The sequence below is a fragment of the Gopherus flavomarginatus genome, chromosome 2 (genome assembly GCF_025201925.1).
Source record: "Gopherus flavomarginatus isolate rGopFla2 chromosome 2, rGopFla2.mat.asm, whole genome shotgun sequence".
Lineage (NCBI taxonomy): Eukaryota > Metazoa > Chordata > Testudines > Testudinidae > Gopherus > Gopherus flavomarginatus.
This window is the reverse complement of record NC_066618.1, coordinates 149,440,609-149,466,212: the sequence shown is the minus strand read 5'-3', so window position 1 is coordinate 149,466,212 and position 25,604 is coordinate 149,440,609.

Sequence of the window (25,604 nt, the reverse complement as noted above, 5' to 3'; positions counted from 1 at the left end):
GTAATTAGTGAATAAATGTGTTTGAATGGGGAAAAAAAAATCTAGACCATGAAAACCTTTCAAAAAGTTGTTTGACTGTACACTGATATGAGCAATATTCCTTCAAAGCAACCTGGTCAAAAACTTGAAAGGCTATTTTTATCCATCATGCACTCTCTCTAGAGGAAAACATTTTTACTTTCAGTATAATTGAATTATTCTTGTAAGTGGCATTCTGGCAAAAAGTCAGCAGATCTGTCAGGACCTCATCAACTTAAGTTAACATGGAGATGCGATAAAGACGTTAAAACAATGTTATGTTTCATTCTTCTTGTCACCAGAATAGTCATTGCACTCTGAGGAGAGGAGCATCTTCTCACAGACAGACATTCTCTTTGGAGACCTATCCAGATAGGATTCTGAGTTTAAAACATAGAAAGGAAACAATTCATCTTAGTTCTAGTATTTTCTACCATAAATATAGTGTAAAATAAAGAAAGATAGAGAAGGATATTTGACTGCACTGATGAAGAGAGAAATATCCATTACAAATATAGTAGTTGTCATTAAAAAGTCATTTGTCAACAGCTCCTGCACAGTGGTGTATGAAATAACTAGTTTCATAGAGTCTATGCTTAGAATAGGGACTAACTGATAACTGTGTAACTATGGTTAGTAAGTAATGCTTGGCATTTTAATGCCTTCTATTTTATTATGGGCTAGTAATTATGATAATCCAACTGGTAAATGTGGATGCATGAATTTATTTATTCATTTTCTTTCCTCCAGTTTAGTGATTGTGAAAAGTACAAGACTAGCAATTTTGGAAATTGAAGTCTTCTGCTCATCCACAGAATAGGTACAGCATGGGCAGCAAAAGTGAAAATGTTTCCCACAATGTCCTGTCAGCATTCCTCGACTTGGAGGGAGCCATCTCCAGAGGAAATGAGTGCTTCATTCCCTATTCCCTTCAGTTCTTGGCCTCTTTGTTGAGACTGCTTACAAATGTGTTAATTATTATCAGTGCTGCAGAGATGTTTTTCTTATAGAGACTCTTGCCCACTAGAAACTAAACTGACACCATTGGCTTGTTTTAAATAAGCCATCTAATAACTATTGGACGATAATGAGTTTCAGTCACTGCTGGCCTGGGCTGCATGTAAATCAGAAACCTAAAGGATATATTTATATTTAAACAGTTATATCTCAACACACTAGCAAATTTTAAAAACAGAAAAGTAATACTGCAGTGTCCTCAGGTCACATTATAACTGCAGAACACCACTTTAATGATCTCCCCTCCCCTTCAGAATATTTTAGCGCTATGAAATATGGTTTTCAATACTTAACGAATTAAATTAACTAACTGTCAGAGCTGGTCAAAACATTTGTGACTAAATGACATTTTGGTGAATTTGAAACACTTTGCAGAGATGACTTTTTCAAATCGCTGTTTATCAAGAAGGTTTGAGGACGATCTGGTCATTTCTGACCAGAGTGAGTAAGAGCTGCTGCAGCTCTCCAGTGTAAAGAGATCCAAGAATCACCAATACCACTACTGCCTGCTGGAGCCTGTTATCATCATCATCATCTTCCTGCCAGAGGATGGCCTACAGAATGCAGCCTCCAGTAGGCAAGGGTATAGACCTCCAGAGGTTGTCTACAAAGAATGTTGCACTCTTAGGGAGTGAACAGGGCTAAGCTAACCATAGGTGCTGGGACTAGGGGTGCTGGGGATGCTGCCACATCCCCTGGCTTTAAGTTGTTTCCATTATATCCAGGGTTTAAAGTTTGGATCAATGGCTCTCAGCACCCCCACTATGCACATTGTTCCAGCACCCCTGCCGCCAACCCTTCCCACCACTACCATTAAAGAGGTATCCGCAGACAGAGGAGAAATGCAGAGGATGGAGGAGTGCAAAAGACAGGGAGAGAAGAGGTTGAGTTGGGAGAAGGAGAATTTGAAAGAAAAAAAAAAAGGTACCACTCACCAAGAATCAACCATGCTAATATTTTGGGTCAATACTACATTAACTTTGCTATTTCAGAGAACACCAGACCAGCAATCAGTCTGAAGAAGTGGGGTTTTTTTTTTAACTCAGAAAGCTTATGCCCAAATAAATCTGTTAGTCTTTAAGGTGCCACCAGATTTCTCATTGTTTTTGTGGATATAGACTAACATGGCTACACCTCTGATATCTAAAGAGGATGAGCAACACTGCTGCACATTAGGAGTCTGAACCTTATTTACACAAAAGCCATTTTATTCCATTCTGGCAGTGTAAAGAGGCTATAAAGTGAAAGTAAATTACATCAACACCCCATTAAAGCTTAGTTGCATGACTAGGGTGATGTAAAGAGTTTCTCCCATCCAGGAATAATAATCTTAAAGAAAACTCCAAAATGGGAGCCTACAGCTAATTGAACTCACCTCACCCTCATTTACAAGACAACAGACCAAAACAAACCAGTGCTCAAAATAAGTCACTTGAGCTCTTAATGACAAAAGTAAGATCAGGCATCAGGCAGAGATGAGAAAAACTAATCACACGCAGTGTAGGAGAGCTGCTCACCTTGCCCTTATGTTTCTGTTTGCTAGATAACCACAAACAGACCACAATCTCCATTAATTCATTATTTTAAATTATTCTACAAGTGTTATATGTGAACATGTTTCAGTCTGAACCATTTGCAGTATCTGGTGTATTTTCAGTTTGAACTGCCATGTCCCCTGTGCCAGACCAGGGGCCTTATATAAGAGCTACTATGCTGACTCTGTGTTACAGTAGGATCTGCCTACGCCTGGGGGATCCTCTCCTTGGCTCTGAGCTGGCTTTGCGCACAGAATCCATTGGCAGTATGGGGCAACCATAGTGGAAAATCAAATGCAACATGTCTCTCAACATATGCATATAGATTAAAAAAAAAACAGATGAAATTAGGAATATATACCTCTACCCCAGTATAACGCTGTCCTCGGAAGCCAACAAATCTTACTGCATTATAGGTGAAATCGCGTTATATTGGACTTGCTTTGATCCACCGGAGTGCGCAGCCCCACTTCCCTGGATTGGTGCTTTACTGTGTTATATCCGAATTCATGTTACATTAGGTCATGTAATATCGGGGTAGAGGTGTATAAATATATTCAAATTAATGTATATTTAGAGAGGGTTAAAAAGAAATTCAGACAGTTTTCTGCACTGATTAAAAAAAAGGAAAGTCAGTGTGGTGACCATGTAAAGTGTTACAACAACAAGTTAAATATTAAAAGTACTGAACAAATACCCTTTGATTTCCTAGGTGGATGCAGTTTAACTGTTAAAATAAAAGGCACCTTCTGTTCACCCTTACTACATGACTGCCTCTGAGGGCACATTTAAAGAAAGGAGAAACTCTTTAGTTAAATTAATTGGAGACATAATCCTCTAAGACACTTTTCAAAGCTATTTGAATTCTGGTACTTTAGTACAGTATATCAGTCATACTCCCCTTTTTTTTCCCTATGCTGAGAGGTTAATAATATTTTCACCTTTATATCATCTTCTTCAAGCCTATAAGCAGAAATACCAACAGGGAATGTGCACCCCCTAAATATAGTTTACTACATCCCCAACTCTATTCCTGCTCAACCATGATATATACTTGTACCACACATGTGGTCATGATAGATGTGATAAATTGAATTTTGTTCTACTCCTTTGACCACAACTATTTTTTAAAGACATCAGCCTGCCAGAGAAATGATTCCTTCATTCCAATATGTGGAATTTCCCTCTCTAAAATTATACTATATCCAATAGATTTGTGAAAGAATTTTGGATTTTATGACAAAAGCATGAAATTTGCCACAGTCTTAGGGCATGACTTAATAAAGATCTTCAGGCATGGGTCCATCACCAACTCATGCCATGTTGGCTGTGGCAGCCAATTTGAATTCTGAATGTTTTTTTTTACCACTGATGTTTTCCTGATAGTATTTGTTTATGGCATTATTTTTGGTGCATTTAAATTCCTGTTGTCTTGGGTGTCCTATAAACTAGATCTATGAATTGTGATGTCTTGAGATTATGCAAAAAATAAAGATTTAACATGCTTTGTAGCATGTGAGCAGGGAGTATTTACTGAAATATTAATGATATAGAAAAACAATGTTTACAACTTTCTGTTAATGAACAAAAGTTACACTTCTCTTCGCTAATAATGATATTTCAGATTGATCTGTGCATAAGAGGTTATTGCTCTATTTCAAAAAGATTGAAAAGGCAGCTTGTACATGCAGCCTAAAATGAATTAAGAAACAAGAAAATCTTTTACAGACTTAAATATATTGAAACATCGCTTTCCCTGCCATTTTTCAAGGAGTCCTGCAATTTGGTCTTGGAGATTGCTCTTACAGGAGGTCTGCTGAACAAGGAGAATTTATTTTGCTTGATAGACTCTGTTAATGGCTTGGTTTTGTCCTGTAACCTCTCTGTTACAAATATTATATACTGCTGCAACCTCTATAACAGAGACAATCACAGGAGAATCTGCAATTTCTTTGGTGTCCTATTTAACTAACTCTATACTCTTTTCTGAGAAGGGGCTGCCCAGGTCTTCTCTGACCTCAACAAGTACCTTGACAAATCATGCAGAAGAAGTCTGGGCAGTTTTCACCTGCTCATGCTGCTTTGTGTTAGACCTTTTTTGGGTGGTTCCCTTCTCTGCTGTGGCTTCAAATTCTCCTATCAGCTGGCCACCTCTAGTCAAGTGCTAAAGGGCCTCAGGACTTTGTTTTAGACCAACAGCTCCACTATATCCTCTTTGTTTGCAGCATTATTTTGCTCATGACCTTAGTCAAGCACAATTGCAGAGAAAATATGCTCTGTCTTCTGAACAGTGACATTCCCCTTTAGGAATTCTCTAGATGTGTCTGGATGCACTGTGAGACAGTTTACCATACCTCAAAGGCGAACAGGTACCCAACAAACATAATTAGTCCGACAGACCACAAAATACCAGAGTGACATGTTTCCAAGGCATTCAACATAGAGAGAAAAGTTTACCCGGTGGACTGTTTTCTAGTTTTTGCTTGTCACACCATTTATCATACCCCATGGGAGCCTCATCTTCCCCGAGACCTTGAGTATACTGTGTGTATATGCATTTTGGAACAAGACCTACAGACTGCCGCCACATACTTGGGTTGGCATGCCTAGTATACGTAACATAAGATGCTTTGAAGAAGAAGTCAGCCATTCCTGGGGAAGCCACTTTGGCCTGAGCGAGGGTTTCCATCCCTCCACTATATTCTAGCCAACCTCCAATCAATTTTACACTTGGCATTTCCAGATGAAGTCCAGCCTAAAGAGAAATTTTCCCTCTCCATACCCAGGAGGGAAAGCTCACTGTATCTCTTTGGTTAGGGTGAAAAAAGGCTGACTCATAATGATGAATGGCCCTTAGCAAGGGTTTAGGTGGTTTACATCATTCCTTATCACCTCCATGTCATGATGAATCATTGCCATGGACTTGAAGTTATCTGGAGAGAGGAAAAGAAGCATTGTGATGGCTGAGGTAAAGTCTGGCACTGGCTGTTTGCTAGTGTGGTAAGCTGCCCAGGCATTATCAATCTCCATTGAAGGTATCCAGACTATTTGCCTTACTTGTTATGCCTAGTGGTGGAGTGTAAGTTGAGGCTGGATGTAGGATTGGGACTGAAAGCCAGGGATAAGCCAAATCAGAACTGTATATATATATATGAAGATATATCTATCTCAAAGAGTTGGAAGGTCATTGAGTCCAGCCCTCTGCCTTCGCTAGCAGGACCAAGGACTGATTTTGCCCCAGATACCCAAGTGGCCTCCTCAAGGATCGAACTCACAACCCTGGGTTTAGCAGGCAAATGCTCAAATCACTGAGCTATCCCTCCCCACTACAGTCCAGCTACAGCCTAAAGGCCAAAGGTCAAAGCCAGGTAGTCAGAGTCTGAGCAGGTCAGGAGGCAGAGGCAAGGATGGAGTAGGTAAGTATCAGGTTTGGAGAACGGTCAAAGTATGGCAAGGACCAGACTGGCACAGGGCTTGGGTAAAGCTGGGGCCAAAACTGGATCGGAAGCAGGCTGGGAGTCTGGAGAGTCTGGTACATTGTGTGACTGCAGGAGTGTTCATGGCCAGGTGTGCTGTGGCACAGACTGATCTGCAGCTCTAGCAGGGCTGGGGAAATACTTGAGCCTGGGGGCCATCTGACCCAGATCCTACTCCAGGATATGCTGCTGCCACATGTCTGGAGGCTGAGTCACTGCAGGCTCTGTGGCAACAATAAGGCTATGTCTACATGACCACTTATGTCACTCAGAGTTGTAAAAAAGCCACCCCTCTGAGCGACATAAGTTATACCTACCCAAGCGCCAGTGTAGACAGCTTCTCCTGCCGACATAGCTACCGCTGTTTGCAGGGGCTCAAGTAATTAAGCTGATGGAAGAGCTCTCTCACATAAGCTTAGAGCAGCTACATTAGAGACCTTACAGCAGCACAGGTGCATTGGCGCCCCTGAGAGCTCTCTAGTGTTCCCGTAGTCTAAGTTAGCGCAGTTGGCTCATTGTTGTATGTCTGAGTAGTGATTCACTGCAGCTCTACTGGAGGGGCAACTGAGCGAGCAGCCCTGGTTTGCCTGTGGGTTTGCCTCAAAACAACTCCCTGCACTTGATATTGGGATGCTGAAAAAGTTCCATGGAAGAAGTGGTGAGGCTGGGATTATGGTCTAAATGGTCTATGGCCCCAGCAGTGAACAGATCATCATGAAGCTTTAGAGGAGAAACTACATTCTCCTCCTCGAACTGTTGGCATGCATCATATGCCATGCTGGTAGAGATTGCCAACATTCTGTACTAGGAAATGGACTGTGCAATTTTAAAGAAGGTATCTACTAGCTCAGTTTTTCATGTCTGTGCATGAAGTGTCAAACTTACATAGAAGGGTAAAGGCATTTCTCAACCTTCGTTGCGGTATGAACTTTCTGTTCCATCACAGCAATAGATGCTGCTCTTGTACTGCAACAGTAAGGGTAGATGGATGAATGGAAATTTATTCTGAGTTTTAATGTTTGGATGATCCAGTATCACGCATATCAGTGCCAACAGTGACTCAGGTACAGTTTTTGCTTGGCATCCTGGGTCAAGTGATCCAGTAAACTGAGTTTCATTTGAAACATGCCCCTTTGAATTGTTTTACCTATTTGAGATAGAGAAATCCTTCATTGTTAGCATTTTCCATCAAATGCTTTTCAGAGGGCATGTCCAATATCCTGTTTGAAAGCAAGGAGTACATCACATCCTACTTGATGTGCTTGGAAATCTGGAGTGTGTGAAAGGATATGGGATTTTAGCTCAGTGCTGTGAATGTGCACAGCCATTGTCACTCCACCAGCTGATCTAATCTGGCTCTATAGAACCTCATGAGGTCTGCTAGTTTAAAGACTGAAGCTATGTCTTCTATCAGTCTTATCTTTTCAATGCATGCTATCAGTTCAGCAAAGGCAATCCCATGGGGCATTTTCTCTGTTTTGTTTTGCTCACTTTTCTTTTCCATTGACTTTGTTGTAGAGAGACACCAAACATCTGGCATGATATTTTGCCTCTTGGGCCACTAAGTACCTGCAAGCAAATGTTGATCTTGTAGCTTAAGTGCATGCTTGCAGACTCAACTATCAATGCTAAGGGTAGAAGCTTTATTGAGGTCTTCTTGTGGTATATTCATTTCAGAAATAAATCACACTTACTTTTCTAGAGGTCCTTGTGTTTGTCATTTAACCATGTGTACTTCCTCTGCAGTTCATCAGGGTGATCCACAGCTTTCTCTGGTTTTCCTTCTCCTCAGCCTTTTTAAGTTTGGTCCTGTTAAACTTGATGTAGCAGGATTTGTGCTGATGTCCATTGTTCTTGTTCAAAGTCTTTTCAATACCATCACCATCACCTACTCTACATATGTCTGTGTATATGGGAAGTTCATTCAGCATATGGAAATGTCTGATATTTTCTGCTACACTATGATAGCAAGATCCAGCATGCTCTCTTTTTGATTCTGCTGGATTAATCAGCTCTAAACTTATGTCTTCCTGACAAAGCATACTTTTGTCCCTGTCAGTAGAGAAAAGAAATGTCTGTGTTGATGGACCTCAGATAAGGCTGTAGTTTTTTGACATGTTGAAGCACTAGGAATAGCCATTAGTAATCTAATATCTTTTGCTACAGCGTATAATTAATATTATCCAATCACCAAGCAGCTTTCATACAAAGTAATATTTAAAAGAAAAAACACAAATCTAATTAAATTTTCCCAAGACCATGCTGAAAATCAAAATTAGTGTAAAATATGTCCTTCCACCAATGTTAAGCTCCCATTAAAGGAAAATCAAAAATATAGCCATTGTGTGTCCAACTGTAAAACAATATTATTTGCTGATTATGACAATGTTGTTAAAATGGCTGCCACAGTCAACATGGCATGAGTTGGCTATGGCTCCATATCTGAAAATCTTTATTAAGTCATGTCCTAAGACTGTGGCAAATTTTATGTTTTTATCATAAAAATCACAATTCCATCTTTTCCTCCCCCCCCCCACCCCCCAAATCTCATAGGCTACTAGTCCAAAGCAAATAATATGTATTCCTGGATCAATGACAGATTTAAGTGCTTATTTCTCAAAACCTATCAAGAATCATACATGGGCTCTCTAGCGGGGTGGTTACCCGCTCCTGCCCTTTGCAGCTTAAAACAGCCCAGGAGGGGGCTGTAGCTGGAGCAAGAAGCCTGGGCTGATTGGGAGGAAGCAGGCTCAGCTGCAGCCAGGTCCCAATCAGGCCCAGCTGGCCACTGTAAGAGGTAGTGAGCCAAGAGCCACTCTCTCTCTCTGGCTGTAGAGGGAGAAGGGCCTGGCTGCTGGGAACTAGACAAGTTACCTAGCGTGGAGCAGGGCTGGGGAAAGGCAGCGGAGCTGGGGAGCTCCTGCCTAGAAAGCCCCAGGCTGCAGCCTAGGATTAGGCCAAGAGGTACTGGAGTTGCAGGGTGCAACCCAGGGGTAGGCCACGGCAGCAGGTCCAAACCCCTTTGCTGATGATGAGTGGCTGATACTGCAGTCTGCCCCAGGACATGGGGTTAGAAAATGACTGGCAGTAGCCAATACTGAAGCAAAATGGGGATAGAGGGTGGGGGGTTCCCAGGGAGGGGAAACCCTAAGGAAAAGGGGTTGCTGCCAGGGGGCAGAACCTCATGTAAAAGGGCACCGGGTCCAGGGAGTGACACGGGGGCCAGCTGGGACAGGTGGATTACTGGCCTGCAGAGGGAGCTCCGAGCTGGAATTTGAGCTAATTCCCGAAGTAACCAGCAGGAGGCGCCGTGGGGGTGAGGCCACCCGGTTACAGGCTCCCATTTTAGAAAGCTTGGCCTTCGCTTCTAACTAAGCAAACAAAAGGGCTGAGTACACTCCTCCCAGTTCCCTCTCCAGATCAAACTATTCTACTAAAGATACTGGGCTGAGTGGTGCCCTACACCAGAGCTCCACTCCGCACAAGGTGTCTGGTAGTCTGTCAAAGAGCCAATCCTGCGCTGTCTAGCCTAAACGTAGGTCAGAGTAGCTGAGGAGCTGCTTTAACTTGTACCATTGACATAAGTACCCTCCATTACCTTACACAAGCACAGTGGAGAGATCCATTTTGATACAGCATCTGAGAACCCTGAGCACACCCTCAATGCTCAAGTTGGGTGGTATAGCGGGAAGAAAACAGATGCAGGAGGCAAATACTCAGCCTCTGCTTACTTTATGCCAACAGACAGTTCTACTTCACAAAGGGAATCCTCCATGTGACAAAAGACATCCACTTTACACCTTCTGAGCAGGACAAAGTGGCCATTACAGACCAGAGAATTCTGCCCACGGTAACTGCCACCCTTACTGGTAATTTCCATTCTGTGCTGTGACATGCCAGACCATTTAGACAAGGGAAAATTATTAATGGTTTTCAGTGTCCATCTTCACAAAGAGCTTTGAGAAAACCAAAGGTTATGTCAGCTCTTGTGGTGACAGGACTCCCACTAACAGCTTTGTGGATGTTGCTTTGACCTTGCAGCTTGGGCTGGACCTTGGGGGTCTCAAGTCCACAGCCCCTTTCCTCCTCTCCCATGCCTGAGTCCCATGCTTGAGGTACACACAAGTCTGTGTACCTAGGCTGGTAGCCCCTTCCCACCTTTTACTGGGACAGCTTGGAATCAGCAACATAACAAGGGGAAAACACGTATTTCTTTTAACAAGTCTATTGGGGGACACTTAGCGAGGGCAAAGTAGAGTTGTAGGTAATATGTCCCTGTCATAAACAGAGTGTTAAGGGTTAATGTCTCTTATACCTGTAAAGGGTTACAAGCAGGAAACTGGACACCTGACCAGAAGACCAATCAGAAGACAAGATACTTTTAAATCTGGGTGGAGGGAAGTTTGGGTGTGAGTTCTTTGTTCTTTGTTCTTCTCTCGGAGGGTCTGAGAGAGACCAGACATTACTACAGGCTCTTTAAGTTTCTTTTCATATAGTAAGTAAAACAGGCGGTTTAGGCTTTTTAATTGTTTTACTCTATTTGCATTTGTGGATCTGGCTGGTTAACTTTTATATGTGTAGTTGCTGGGAATATTTTGATTTGTATTGGTACTGAGGGGAAAGTCTCTTTCTGGTATCTGTAAGCTATAGGACCCTGTATATTTACATCTTGAAGTTACAGAGATAATTCTTTATTTTTTCTTCCTTTTATTAAAAGATTTCTTTTTAGAGAACCCGATTGATTTTTTTTTCTGTTTCCCTTGTGTTATTCCAGGGGATTGGGATAACTCACCAGGATAGGTGGGGGAGACAGAAGGAAGGAGAGATAAAATCTCTCTCTGTTTTCCTTGAATCTGTTTGCCTCTTTGTGGAAGGGAAGGGAGATGCTTCTCTGTATGGTGATTTAAGAGGTTAGATCAGTATCTCAGGATAGCCCAGGGAGGGAAGTTCTGGGAGGGGGAAAGGTGGGGGAATGGTTTATTTCTCCTTGTTTTAAGAACCCAAGGGATCTGGGTTCTTGGGGTCCCCAGGGAAGGTTGGGGAGGTCAGAGTGCCCCAAAACACTATATTTTGGGTGGTGGCAGCCTATCAGATCGAAGCTGGTAATTAAGCTTAGGGAAATTCATGCTAGTATCTCATTTTCTGGACTCTAAGGTTCAGATTTGAGAAGGAATGCTAGGACAGTCCCACATCCCAACCAGGGACTGTTAAAAAGTTGATTTTTACATACTAAATGCTACAACAGAGGAACCAGTATAGTCAGAAAAAATACTGCCAGTATTATCTATATAGGACTAAATGTTATGAGGTTTCTGAATTTTTGTTGTTCTGAGAATATTAAGCACTGGAGGTTGATTCTCTCTCTGCTTTTGCATACCCTAGGACTTGATCTTGTTCCCACTGAAGTCAATGGCAAAGTTCTTATTATCTTCAATTGTGCAGATTTAGGTCTTTAATCACTCTGGCTCCAATTCAGGAAAGCTCTTAAGCACTTGCTTATGTCCATGCCTATTAAGGTAATAGCTATGCAAATGCTTAACTTTAACCATGTACTTAAATCCCATGTTCTTGAAGTTAAGCACATGCTTCAATGCCATCTTGAATCAGGGCCTCTAATGAGAAATAAATTTGTAGAATGGGTTAATTACTAATCCTAGTCTGTTGAGGAAAATTATGTCTAATTTTGCAAATAATCTATATCAATATTAGTATGAGCCAGGGATCAGGCTTTGTTTAAAATCGTAGACCTTTCTTTGATTTTTTAAATTATTTTTGTTATAATTCTTATTATGCTTCTATTGTAAAGAAATACCTCTTAATTCCTTTGGCTGCTTAAGGCAATTATGTATTCTAACGGATAAAATCTCTTCCATATATTGAAAAGATATCACGTGCAAGAAGGAAAAAAGGTCTCTTAGAATTTCCAATATTTTATTTTGTCACTGTCAATGGATCACTAAGTTCATTAGTTATTTTTTCATTCTCAAATATCCTGTATTTAGTAAAACTAGGTAAATAATTTTTCTTGTTTAATAAAACATTATTGACAGAGTACAGTATTAAATCTCATTTTCATGAAAATGTGCATGTATGAAGATATTAAAAACTAGGGAGCAGACTTTGCACTCTGATACCCTTACTTTATTTTTTCCCAATTATTTTTTTTACTTTTAATTCTCAAAATCACATATATGTATTTCACGTGACACAACTAGACAGATATTTTTTAAAAATTTAGAAAATAAGACAATGGCATAATAAACCCTTCCCAAATGAGCTAAAGTGAATTCATCTAACCTCAAGCCACATTAAGGCCTTGTCTACACTACGGGAGGAGATTGATTTAAGTTACAAAACTTCAGCTACGTGAATAACGTACTCAGATCTACTTACTGCGGGGTCCACACTACGCAGTGTCAACTGGAGACACTCTCCTGTCGTCTCCCCTTGTGCTTCTCATTCAGATGGAGTACAGAAGTCAAAGGGAGAGTGATTGGTGGTTGATTTAGCCGATCTTCACTAAGTGTAGACAAGCCCTTAGAAATACACCAAGCCACAATAGTGAGCCTGAATCTGATCTCACTTACACCAGTTTTACATTGGTTTAAAAACTTTGATTTCAGTGGAATTACTTCTAATTTATGTTAATGTAAATAAATTCACAATCAAACCACAAATTTCACCAAGATAAACTAAACATAACATTTACCACCCACAATCATAGACTCATAGACTCATAGACTTTAAGGTCAGAAGGGACCATTATGATCATCTAGTCTGACCTCCTGCACAATGCAGGCCACAGAATCTCACCCTCCCACTTCTATAACAAACCGCTAACCTATGCCTCAGTTATTGAAGTCCTCAAATCATGGTTTGAAGACCTCAAAATGCAGAGAATCCTCCAGCAAGTGACCCATGCCCCATGCTGCAGAGGAAGGCGAAAAACCTCCAGGGCCTCTGCCAATCTTCCCTGGAGGAAAATTCCTTCTCGACCCCAAATATGGCTATCAGTTAAACCCTGAGCATGTGGGCAAGACTCACCAGCCAGCACCCAGGAAAGAATTCTCTATAGTAACTCAGATCCCAACCCATCTAACATCCCATCACAGACCACTGGGCATATTTACCTGCTGATAATTTTGGCAACTGATCTTTGATTAATTGCCAAAATTAGGCTATCCCATTATACCATCCCCTCCATAAACTTATCAAGCTTAGTCTTGAAGCCAGATACATCTTTTGCCCCCACTGCTCCCCTTAAAAGGCTGTTCCAGAACTTCAGTCTTCTAATGGTTAGAAACCTTTGTCTAATTTCAAGTCTAAACTTCCTAGTGTCCAGTTTATATCCATTTGTTCTTGTGTCCACATTGGTACTAAGCTTAAATAATTCCTCTCCCTCCCTAATATTAATTCCTTTGATATATTTATAAAGAGCAATCATATTCCCCTCAACCTTCTTTTGGTTAGGCTAAACAAGCGAAGCTCTTTGAAACTCCTTTCATAAGACAGGTTTTCCATTCCTCAGATCATCCTAGTAGCCCTTCTCTGAACCTGTTCCAGTTTGAATTCATCCTTCTTAAATACGGGAGACCAGAACTGCACAGAGTATTCCAGATGAGGTCTCACCAGTGCCTTATATAACGGTACTAACACCTACTTATCTTTGCTGGAAATACCTCGCCTAATGCATCCTAAAACCGCATTAGCTTTTTTAACGGCCATATCACATTGGCGGCTCATAGTCATCCTGTGATCAACCAATACTCCGAGGTCCTTCTCCTCCTCTGTTACTTCCAACTGATGCGTCCCCATTTTATAACTAAAATTCTTGTTATTAATTCCTAAATGCATGACCTTGCACTTTTCACTATTAAATTTCATCCTATTACTATTAATCCAGTTTACAAGGTCATCCAGATCTTCCTGTATGATATCCCGGTCCTTCTCTGTGTTAGCAATACCCCCCAGCTTTGTGTCATCTGCAAATTTTATTAGCACATTCCCGCTTTTTGTGCAAAGGTCAGTAATAAAAAGGTTAAATAAGATTGGTCCCAAAACTGATCCCTGAGGAACTCCACTAGTAACCTCCTTCCAGCCTGACAGTTCACCTTTCAGTATGACTCATTGTAGTCTCCCCTTTAACCAGTTCCTTATCCACCTTTCAATTTTCATATTGTTTTCTTCCCTCTCAAGGTTAAATTCTGGCATGGAGATTACCTGGACATCTCCCAACCATCTCCCCAAAATTCATAGTTTAAAGCTCTCTTAAACAATTGGGTGAGCCTCCATCCTAGAAGTCTATTTTCCTCCTTACTCAGCTGAAGTCCATCCTGAGAGAACAGTCCTCCGTCCATGAATAAGTATCAGAGGGGTAACCATGTTAGTATGGGTCTGTGAAAGCAGCAAAGAATCCTGTGGCACCTTATAGACTAACAGACATTTTGGAGCATGAGCTATCATGGGTGAATACCCACTTCGTTGGATGCATGTAGTGGAAATTTACAGGGGCAGGTATATATATGAAAGCAAGCTAGAGATAACGAGGTTAGTTCAATCAGGGAGGATGAGGCCCTGTTCTAGCAGTTGAGGAGTGAAAACCAAGGGAGGAGAAACTGCTTTTGTAGTTGGCAAGCCATTCACAGTCTTTGTTTAATCCTGAGCTGATGGTGTCAAATTTGCAGATGAACTGAAGCTCAGCAATTTCTCTTTGAAGTCTGGTCCTGAAGTTTTTTTGCTGCAGGATGGCCACCTTTAGATCCGCTATAGTGTGGCCAGGGAGGTTTTTGTATATTGCCATTCCTAATATCTGATTTGTGTCCATTTATCCTCTTCTGTAGAGATTGTCCAGTTTGGCCGATGTACATAGCAGAGGGGCATTGCTGGCATATGATGGTGTATATTACATTGGCGGATGTGCAGGTGAATGAACCGGTGATGGTGTGGCTGATCTGGTTAGGTCCTGTGATGGTGTTGCTGGTGTAGATATGTGGGCAGAGTTGGCATCAAGGTTTGTTGCATGGACTGGTTCCTGAGCTAGAGTTACTACGGTTCGGTGTGCAGTTACTGGTGAGAATATGTTTCAGGTTGGCAGGTTGTCTGTGGGCGAGGACTGGCTTGCCACCCAAGGCCTGTGAAAGTGTGGGATCATTGTCCAGGATGGGTTGTAGATCCCTGATGATGCGTTGGAGTGTTTTAGCTGGGAACTGTATGTGATGGCCAGTGGAGTCCTGTTGGTTTCTTTCTTGGATTTGTGTTGCAGTAGGATGCTTCTGGGTACACGTCTGGCTCTGGTGATCTGTTTCCTTACTTCCTCATGCGGGTATTGTAGTTTTGAGAATGCTTGGTGAAGATTTTGTAGGTGTTGGTCTCTGTCTGAGAGGTTAGAGCAGATGCGGTTGTACCTCAGTGCTTGGCTGTAGACAATGGATTGTGTGATGTGCCTGGGATGGAAGCTGGAGGCATGAAGGTAGGCATAGCGGTCAGTAGGTTTTCGGTATAGGGTGGTGTTAATGTGACCATCACTTATTTGCACCATGGTGTCTAGGAAGTGGACCTCCCATGTAAATTGGTCCAGGCTGAGGTTGATGGTGGTGTGGAAGCTGTTGAAATCGTGGTGGAATTTTTCCAGAGTCTCTTTCCCATGGATCCAGATGATGAAGATGTCATTAATGCAGGGTAGGTAGAGAAGGAGCGTGAGTGGACAAGAGCTGAGGAAGCATTGTTCCAGGTCGGCCATAAAAATATTGGCATATTGTGGGGCCATGCGGGTGCCCATAGCGGTGCCACTGATCTGGAGATATATATATTCATCAAATTTGAAATAGTTATGTGTGAGGATTATCATACCTTTAGTCCCAGATTTGGACCTTAGCGTCCAAAATATGGGGGTTAGCATGAAAACTTCCAAGCTTAGTTACCAGCTTGGACCTGGTACTTGCTGCCACCACCCACAAAATTAGAGTGTTTTGGGGCACTCTGGTCCCCCTGAAAAACCTTCCCTGGGGACCCCAAGACCCAAATCCCTTGAGTCTCACAACAAAGGGAAATAATCCTTTTTCCCTTCCCCCCCTCCAGGTGCTCCTGGAGAGATACACAGACACAAGCTCTGTGAATCCAAACAGAGTGACTCCCCCTCTCCGTTCCCAGTCCTGGAAACAAAAGCACTTTCCTCTTCACCCAGAGGGAATGCAAAATCAGGCTAGCAAATCCAACACACACAGATCTCCCCCTGATTTCTTCCTCCCACCAATTCCCTGGTGAGTATAGACTCAATTTCCCTGAAATTTCCCAGTAAAGAAAACTTTAACAGGTTTTAAAAAGAAAGCTTTATATAAAAAAGAAAGAAAAATACATACAAATGGTCTCTCTGTATTAAGGTAACAAATACAGGGTTAATTGCTTAAAAGAAATATGAATAAACAGCCTTATTCAAAAAGAATACAAATCAAAGCATTCCAGCAACTATAGACATGTAAATACCAAAGAAAAGAAATCATATAACTCACTATTTGATCTTTGTCCTTACAGCTTGGAAACAGAAGATTAGAAAGCAGAAACTACTTCTCCAAAGCTCAGAGAAAGCAGGCAGACAGAAAACAAAGACCTCAGACACAAAATTCCCTCCACCCAAAGGTGAAAAAATCCGGTTTCCTGATTGGTCCTCTGGTCAAGTGCTTCAGGTGAAAGAGACATTAACCCTTAGCTATCTGTTTATGACAAGGATAAAGGCACAGAGCTCAGTGGCCAGTTGTGCTGTGGCATCATCAGGGATACTGTTTCTGACCACTTGTATTCCATCTGTGTGTGGGATATTTGTGTACAGAGCCTCTACATCCAGGGTGGCTAGGATGGTGTTTTCTGGAAGGTCATCAAAGCATTGTAGTTTCCTCAGGAAATCAATGGTGTCATGGAGATAGCTGAGAGTGCTGGTGGCATAGGGTCTGAGTAGAGAGTCCACATATCTAGACAGTCCTTCAATGAGAGTGCCAATGCCCGAGATGATGGGGCGTCCAGGATTTCCGGGTTTGTGGATCTTGGGTAGTAGATAGAATAACCTTAGTCGGGGCTCTAAGGGTATGTTGATTTGTTCCAGTGTTAGTGTAGGGAGTGTCCTGAGTAGATGTTGCAGTTTCTTAGTGTATTCCTCAGTGGGATCTGAGGGAAGTGGCCTGTAGAATTTGGTATTGGAGAGTTGTCTGGCAGCCTCCTTTTGGTAGTCAGATCTGTTCATGATAACAACAGCACCTCCTTTATCAGCCTCTTTGATGATAATGTCAGGGTGGTTTCTGAGTCTGTGGATGGCATTGCGTTCTGCACGACTTAGGTTATGAGGCAAGCGATGTTGTTTTTCCACAATTTCTGCCTGTGCACGTCGGCGGAAGCATTCAATGTATAGGTCCAGACTGTCATTTCGACCCTCAAGAGGAGTCCATGTGGAGTTCTTCTTCTTGTGCTGTTGGTGAGAAGGTACCTGTGTATCAGTGTGCTGTTCAGTGTCGTCCTTAAAGTATTCTTTGAGTCGGAGATGGCGAAAGTAGGTTTCCAGATCGCTGCAGAACTGTATCATGTTGGTGGGGGTGGCAGGGCAGAAAGAGAGTCCCCGAGATAGGACAGACTTTTCTTCTGGGCTGAGTGTGTAGTTGGACAGATTGACGATATTGCTGGGTGGGTTAGGGGTACCACAGTTGTGGCCCCATGTGGCAGGTAGGAGTTTAGACAGCTTACAGTCCTTTTTCCTTTGTAGAGAGATGAAGTGAGTAATGTAGATCTCCTGTCTTATTTTAGTGAAGTCCGTTTATCCTTCTCTACGTAAAAGGATAAATGGACACAAATCAGATATTAGGAATGGCAATATACAAAAACCTGTAGGAGAACACTTCAGCCTCCCTGGCCACATATATATACCTTGCTTGCATATATATACCTGCCCCTGGAAATTTCCACTACATGCATCCGACGAAGTGGGTATTCACCCACGAAAGCTCATGCTCCAAAACGTCTGTCCATGAATGTTTTCCAGTGGCCATACATCTCCAAACCCTCCTTATAGCACCACTGCATGAGCCATCTGTTGATCGCCATAATCTTGTCACACCTTTGTTGCCCTTGTCTAGGAACAGGCAGAATCCCACTGAAGATCACCTGAGCCTCAATTTCCTTAAGCATCTTCCCCAGCCTGGCATAGTTTCCCTTGATATGTTCCAGCGAGAATCTAGCTGTATCATTCGTTCCCACATGAAGGACAATCAACGGATTCTTTCCCGCTCCCGTTAGGATCCTTTTCAGCCTCAGGTCCACATCTCATATCTTAGCACCTGGCAGACAGCACATCCTTCTGTTCTCCGGATCAGATCTAGTTACATGCCTGTCTATTCTTCTCAGTAAGGAGTCCCCAATCACGTAGACCTGCCTTTTCCTGGTGACAGTGTGATTCTCCCGTCTATTCCCTGCTCCCACTGGCTGCAAGTCCTCTCAATTCCTATTCACCTTTGCAATCCTCTGCGACCCATCCCGTATCCTCCTGGGGCTCATATTTGGTGTTGTCTTCATTGACTCTTCCCCTCTTCCTGTAGGGCTAGCTGCTCTTCTCTTTTTCCTTGGCCTCTCACCTTCAGCGACCACCTGCTGTGCCCCTTCTTCATTTTCCAACTCCACAAACCTGTTCCTGAGCTCTATTTCTCCTTCACTGACCCCTCTTTTCCTCTGCCTGGTTCTCTTAGTCACATGCTTCCACTGTCCACTTTCCTCACTCTGCAGTATCCCCTCAGAATTCTTTGGTCCTGGTTCCATTTGCAAGTCTGAGATTATCCCTTCAGCCTCCTCATGTCTTTGCTCCATCATGTGCTCGAACTCCCTTCTAAACTCAACCAGAGTTTCCACCTGCATCTCCAGTCCTTGGATCTTTTCTTCCATCAGCTCTATCAGACTGCACTTCATAAAGACGAAACTCTTTTCAGGTACCACCTCCAGGATAATGTACATGCCGCAGCTTCCACATCCAGTCATCCTCATTGTGTCTTTCACTGCTTCCTCTGTATCGATCATAGACTTCCCACATAAAACCTGTTAGTCAAAGAAACACAAACCAGAACAAACCCCCAACAGGCACCAGAACACTGGCAGACAACCACCCACTCCCTTCACTAGCCTGTCAGTTCCTCTGCCTAGGTCTCTAAGTCTCCCCCGCAAACTTCCGTGAAACTCCCCTGTTTACAGCTCTGTTTGCTGGCTCCTGTGCCGCTGCAGCTGTCTATGCCGCTGCCTGACTGGCTGGCTACCTTTATAGGACCCCTAAGCAGGTAAGCCTCGCCCACTAAGCAGGGCTCAGCTTCTCTTCCAGCACACCGCCCCTACCAGCCTCCACACATACAAACTACAAAATACAATACACAAAATACAAAAACCTGCCCCTTCAACAGAACTCCCAGTGAAATTCCCCTGTTTACAGATCTGTTTGCTGGCTGCTGTGCTGCTGCAGCTGTCTATGCATTAATAAACATACAAAGAAACCCTAATATGGAATTAAGGCCAGAAAGAAACTTTTATACAAGAAGCCACACTTCAGTTACTTCAAATATCCAATAGCCTTCAATGAACTTCAGAAACAATGTCATTCATTAGTACACACTACTCTTCAGAATACACTGCCCACGCAGAATATTTAAAACAATAAATCTCAATCATCTGTTAGAAATATGCTGGGGGAAAAGAGACACATCCATATGCTAGTTGGACTTCCCCAAATGCCTCTCCCTCTGGATGGAATTTATAAACAGAGTCAACAAGAATCTGAATCAAGTACTTTTTGCAATATGGTGTATCTCAGTTGCAGAACCAATTCCACAAGGACAATAATGGAGCCAGAAACCTATAACACCAAGTAAAGGAATTAAATCTCCTCCCATCTAAAAATCCCCATTAATTCCAAACAGTGAATAACAAGACATGCAGAAATCAGGATTTGTTTGCTAACCAAAATAATTTAAGCAAAAACAATCCCATTAAACAAAGAATCCCATTACAAATCCTGGAAATCCAGAGTTAAGGGTAAGTAAGAGAAATCCACACATCTGAAAGTAAGGAACATTACAATTAAGGCACTTCAAAAAATTTTAACTCTGCTCCCATACCCTGAGAAAATAAGAAACTCTGAGAGGACTTATTCATCCACCACAAACAGTTTTATTTAATCAGTGAACACAAAAAAATAGAATACATTATTGTATCGATGCTGTCCTACCTGCACTACCAGATTTACAATGATGCCAGGAGTGTCCTGGCATCCAGCCCACACTTCGAAGGGGCCTATAATAACTACTTGGAGGCCCACAAGGGGTTAATGGAGCCTTGGCCACAGCCAAGCTATGTGCTGCAAGGTGTGGTGGCAGTTGTAGTTCGTGCACCACTGCCTTCTCCTCACTCTGCCAGCTACACTGCTAGTCCCAGAATGCCCTGCGCCATGCTGTGAGCTGCCCCAGTTGAAGTGGGTGGAAGCGGAGCAGAGCAAAACAAAAGAAAATAATTCAGGGGGCTTTCCTGGTGCTGGAGCACTGATCCCACCACATGGCCAACCGCATGGGGCACAGCATAAGGGCTGATGGCTTGGCCTCCTCGCCTGCATATCTCCCCCATTCTCCCGGGGCGGCAGCAGTGCTGTGACTCTAGGTATGCAGCCCCTGGAGACTCTGATGCCCGGTCACGGGCTCCTGGGCACCACCGTCTTGGCCCTGCAGCTTTGCGCTGTGTGTGTGTCTCCCTGCCGCTGCCATCCGGGGTGGTGCGGGGAGGCTGGTTGTCTGTGACCCTCAGAGCCAGGGCAGGGGGGTGGAGGCATGTGGCGACAGTGGGGCTGGATGCCACCCCCTGCCAGTGGGAATTCCCAGAAACTCCGACCCCTCCAAGGAGGGGAAGGGGTAGAGCGCAGTTTGGGGGAAGGAGCAGTTGTGGGGCAAATCCAGGGGCGACGGGGGAGCTAGCAGTGACTCTGTGGGGTGGGTGGGCAGGTAGGAGAAGAGCCAATTAAATGTGCCAATTAAACACTTGTTTTCAGAACCTCAAGCAGGTCCTGAGTGTTTAAACAAAAAAGAAAAAACTAACAAACAACCCTCTCCCACACAAGTAAACCAAGTTCAAGAGTATTCTGGGTATATTTATGCTAGCACAGTTTGTTCTCTATGGGAGGTCTCAGTCAAGTGTGGTTTGAAATATCTTATTTTGTTTTTGAATAAATATTTTCATCTCCATCCCAGCAGTACTGGGTATACTATGGCACCAATGGTACCGTCGCACTGAGCCCACATTAGGAAGGGGCCCATAAGGACAATTTGGGGGCCCATAAATACGTTTGGCCCCAGGCCCATAAAAGTTTAATCTGGCCCTGCCTATCTGAGCTTTCTTTACACTCACACACACACACTTCACAGAAAATGACCCACTTTTACAGAAATAACATACTGAAGGCTATGTTATTCCACACTCTTCATTAAGATTTCATATGCCACTAATTATGCAGGTGTCACTTAACACAGAGCTAGTGTATCTATGTATACACCTCTTAGGGACAAATTATGTAATTACAGTACTTACATGAGAAAAGCAAAAGTTAGTGTTGTGATGAAGCATCACATTTAGAATCAGAGACGTAAGAACCAGTTATAAAACCAGTGCTCTATAGTCCATATTTTTGACAATCTACCCACAGACTGTTCAAGTACAATGTCTTGCCCAAACATAGCAGCCGAATACTGGAAAAATTTAAAGCCCCTATGAAAAGAAAGCAGGGTCAGGGTGCGGGACAACAGAAGAGGGTGGCAGAATGATCACTGTATTGAGACAGTGGCTTTTCAACCTTAAGATGTCCACAGTCAGAGGCAGTAAGTACGTGTTAGCTGGGATACTTATCAGAAGTATAGTATTTGTCTGAACTAAATTTATTATTTGAAATGTAATAATACAAGTTACAAAAATTGTAATCAACTTGCAATGTTACACAAAACTGAGCTTTCAAAAGTTAGGTTTCTTTTTTTAGATACTATATAAAATATCAGCTTATGGCCCAGCACAAGAAAAGGAAACAAAATGTTTTCAATCAGTTTATTCACCAGCACAGCTATGAAAAGAGAAAACCACATGAATGTGGCAGCAACTCAAACTGTGGTCTGTTGATCACTAATAGACTACAGAGTACTTGCTGATGGTTCATGGGCAGCAGGCTGATTACAAAATACTGCATCTACTTGTCTGCAGTTGTTAATCAGCAAAATCTTGAAATGCATCACAGTTTTTTTTTTGAACATTACTTTTTGAATGTAAATGGGAGAGTGTCTGGTCCATGTTGATCACAAATAGGAGAAGAAATGTTCATGAGACAGTCAGCATAATTATCAGAACAGTTTGTAATAACATTATTACTGTACAGGACTTCTGATAAATTCTCACTAAAACAGCCAGGTTATCACTGATGAAAACAAAATCTTTTCATTTTTTCTCTTAGGTATCTAGCAAACAGAATTTCTCTAAAATGGATTACATTTCCCACTCCATTTCTACATGAAAAAGTTAATTGGTTAGATTTAATATTTGGAATGTCACACACTGTAGATTCTGCTTTTGCGTAAGCTACCATTTTAGCCCTCACATGGACTCAACAGCTGCTAATAGAAGATATGGTGTGGGTTTCCTTTGTACTTGTAGATCATTTATTTCTTGTTGTGTATTCAGTGTACAGATGTGCTTGTTGGTGAATGCATGACTGCAAAAAGTTATGTGAAAAATAAAATATGATATCCAGAAGATTTTAATTTAAATATCTCTGTGCTCAGAGTGTCCTGTTGAACACTGAAGGTAGTTAAATTTCTTACATAAAAATATTCCATCATCATATCCCAGTTTTTTTACTCATGAGATATTTGATAGCACATTTTGCAAGAGAGAAGACAAAACGCAGCCTTTTCTATTTTATATTTCTAATAACATATATAATTAAACATCTACTGGGTTGTTTTAGTTTATATCACTATACTGTTAATTGATACCCTCTCATTATAAAATATGCTAGAGCATTTTACATTTTATATTCCAAAACACTAAAAGCAATTAAAGGACAGGTGATGATTTGACTAGGGTCTCCTATAATCCTACTTGATTTCATTGTTTTTTTTTATTTATTGTTATTTTATTTGTAAAGAACTGGATGTTGATGGAAATGGGGGATTTACAGCACCCGCACTACAACCTCTTTTTGCAACCCATTGATATAGATGTTCTGCAGTAGATATCTGTTCACTACAATTATTGCTTTTTCAGTGGCTCAATCCTACTTCCATGGAAAGTTTTGGCAGAAATACCATTGAGATTAATTGAAGCCGGGGCAAGATAGCCCATCATTTTAGCTTAAATCCACTGATGGTAAAACACTAGCTTCCAGGGGTATGCAAAGCACATTTTTTCTTATTTCTTAGAATCATAGAAATGCAAGGCTAGAAGAGATCTCAAGAGGTCAGCTAGTCTATTCTTCCCCTCCCACCCTGCCATGCTGTTTTACAATTAAGCATACCAAGACCACTGGATTTATGTTTCAGAGGGGTAGCCATGTTAGTCTGTTTCAGCGAAAACAACAAGGAGTCTAACAAAGATTTGTCAGTCTTTAAGGTGCCACAAGACTCCTTGTTGTTTTCACTGGATTTATGGTTTACATGGATTACAACAATCTAGAGGGGTATCAATGGGCCATTTCACCTTAAATTGTTGCTTAGAATATGTGCTAACCACTTATCCTAAACTTTTTGTTCTTGTATTTATCTGTGACACTCGGAGTACTTTTCCCAGACCTGAAGAAGAGCTCTGTGTAGCTCAAAAGCTCATCTATTTCACCAACAGAAGATGGTGCAACAAAAGATACTACCTCATCCACCTTGTCTCGCTAATATTCTGGGACTGACATGGCAACAACAACACTGCATAGACCATCCCTGACAGCTGCTTGTATAAACTGCTCTTCAAATCTCTAGTGATGGGGATTCTACAATCTCCCTAAGTAACCTGTTGTAGCATTTAACTGTTCTTACACTCACAATGTTATTTTTCCAAATATCCAACCTAAATCTCTCTTGCTGCAAATTAAGCTGATTACTTCTCCTCAGTGGACATGGATAACAATTGATAAATATCTTCTTTAAAACATCCTTTTACCTGTTTGAAGACAATTATGTCCCACCTCTGTTTTTGCTTCTTTATACTAAATTTGATCTATTCTTTCAACCTTTCCCCATAGGCTATATTTTCTATATAGCATTTTTGATGCTCTTCTCTGAACTCTCTCCAATTTGCCATATCTTTCTTAATGTGAACTGGACTCAGTACTACAACTGAGGCCTAATAGACAAATAATACTGTGTTTTCAGAACACCTCCATGCTTCCCTTACAATATAAACTGATTATTTTTCTGCTTGTGTTTACAGGCAAATGTTTTTAGTAATGGATGGAGTGAAGAATGGAGGAGTCAAAATCAGAGAATATGAGGAAACAGTCTTTTTATGTACTGGAAAACTACTTGAATTTGGGATGGGGAAAAAAGATGCAACATCTTTTTCCTCACCTTTCCACCATTTTCTGTACCGCTATGATGAAAAGAGTGTATGACTTAACCAGCTACCTCTCACACAGTTTGAGCACTGGCTACCCAATGGAGCAACTTCCCATCACATATCTATCATTCTCTGGTATGCTGTGAATTAACATCAAGAGCACTGAGATGAAAGAACTAAGCAAAATACTGGCATCCTCTGTAAGTTATATGAAATGTGACAGCCAGTTAAGACAATGCTTAGTGCTGTCCAAGAGGCTTAAGCATCTATCTATTTATGTGGCTTTCTGCACCATCCATAGCATCTAAGCACCTCACAATCATAAATGGATTTAATCCTTACATCACTCATGACAGGTAGGGCTGTGTGATCCATTTTTTTAATGAGTAATTAAGGCATAGAGGAAATTAAATAGCTTGCTCAATGTTCACACAGAAAGTTTGTAACTGAGCCAAGAATTGAATCCACATCTCCTCAGTCCCAGCCCCATGTCTTCTGCATCCTCTAGAATCACCTAATACAATTTCTGCATATTGACCACTGGGGTCAAATTCAACCCTGGTATAAACAAGTGCAACTCCACTGACTTCAGGGGTATTCTGCTTTGCCACTTCTGTGCTGAATTTGGTGCCCAGGCTCCCATTTCAAGTTTCAGTTATGATAATGTGCAGGATGACATGAGGGACTCAACTTACTGGTTGAATCTTGGGGTCTGCACAACAGCTGCCACTTCCACCCCTCAGTCCCACTTCTTAAAATCTTCACAAGTAGGTAGTAGTCTTCCTCCCCCTCACCTTTAAGAAAAGAATGGGATGGTACAATGGTGGCCAGAATTTCTGGAATTGCTGAGGAAATAATGACTTATTTATTTTTATTTATTATTGGTTATGTCTTGTTTATTGCCATGATAACTTTTAGCAGAACATTTCTGAAAGATAAACAAAGAATTCATCAGACAGACTGTTTACTG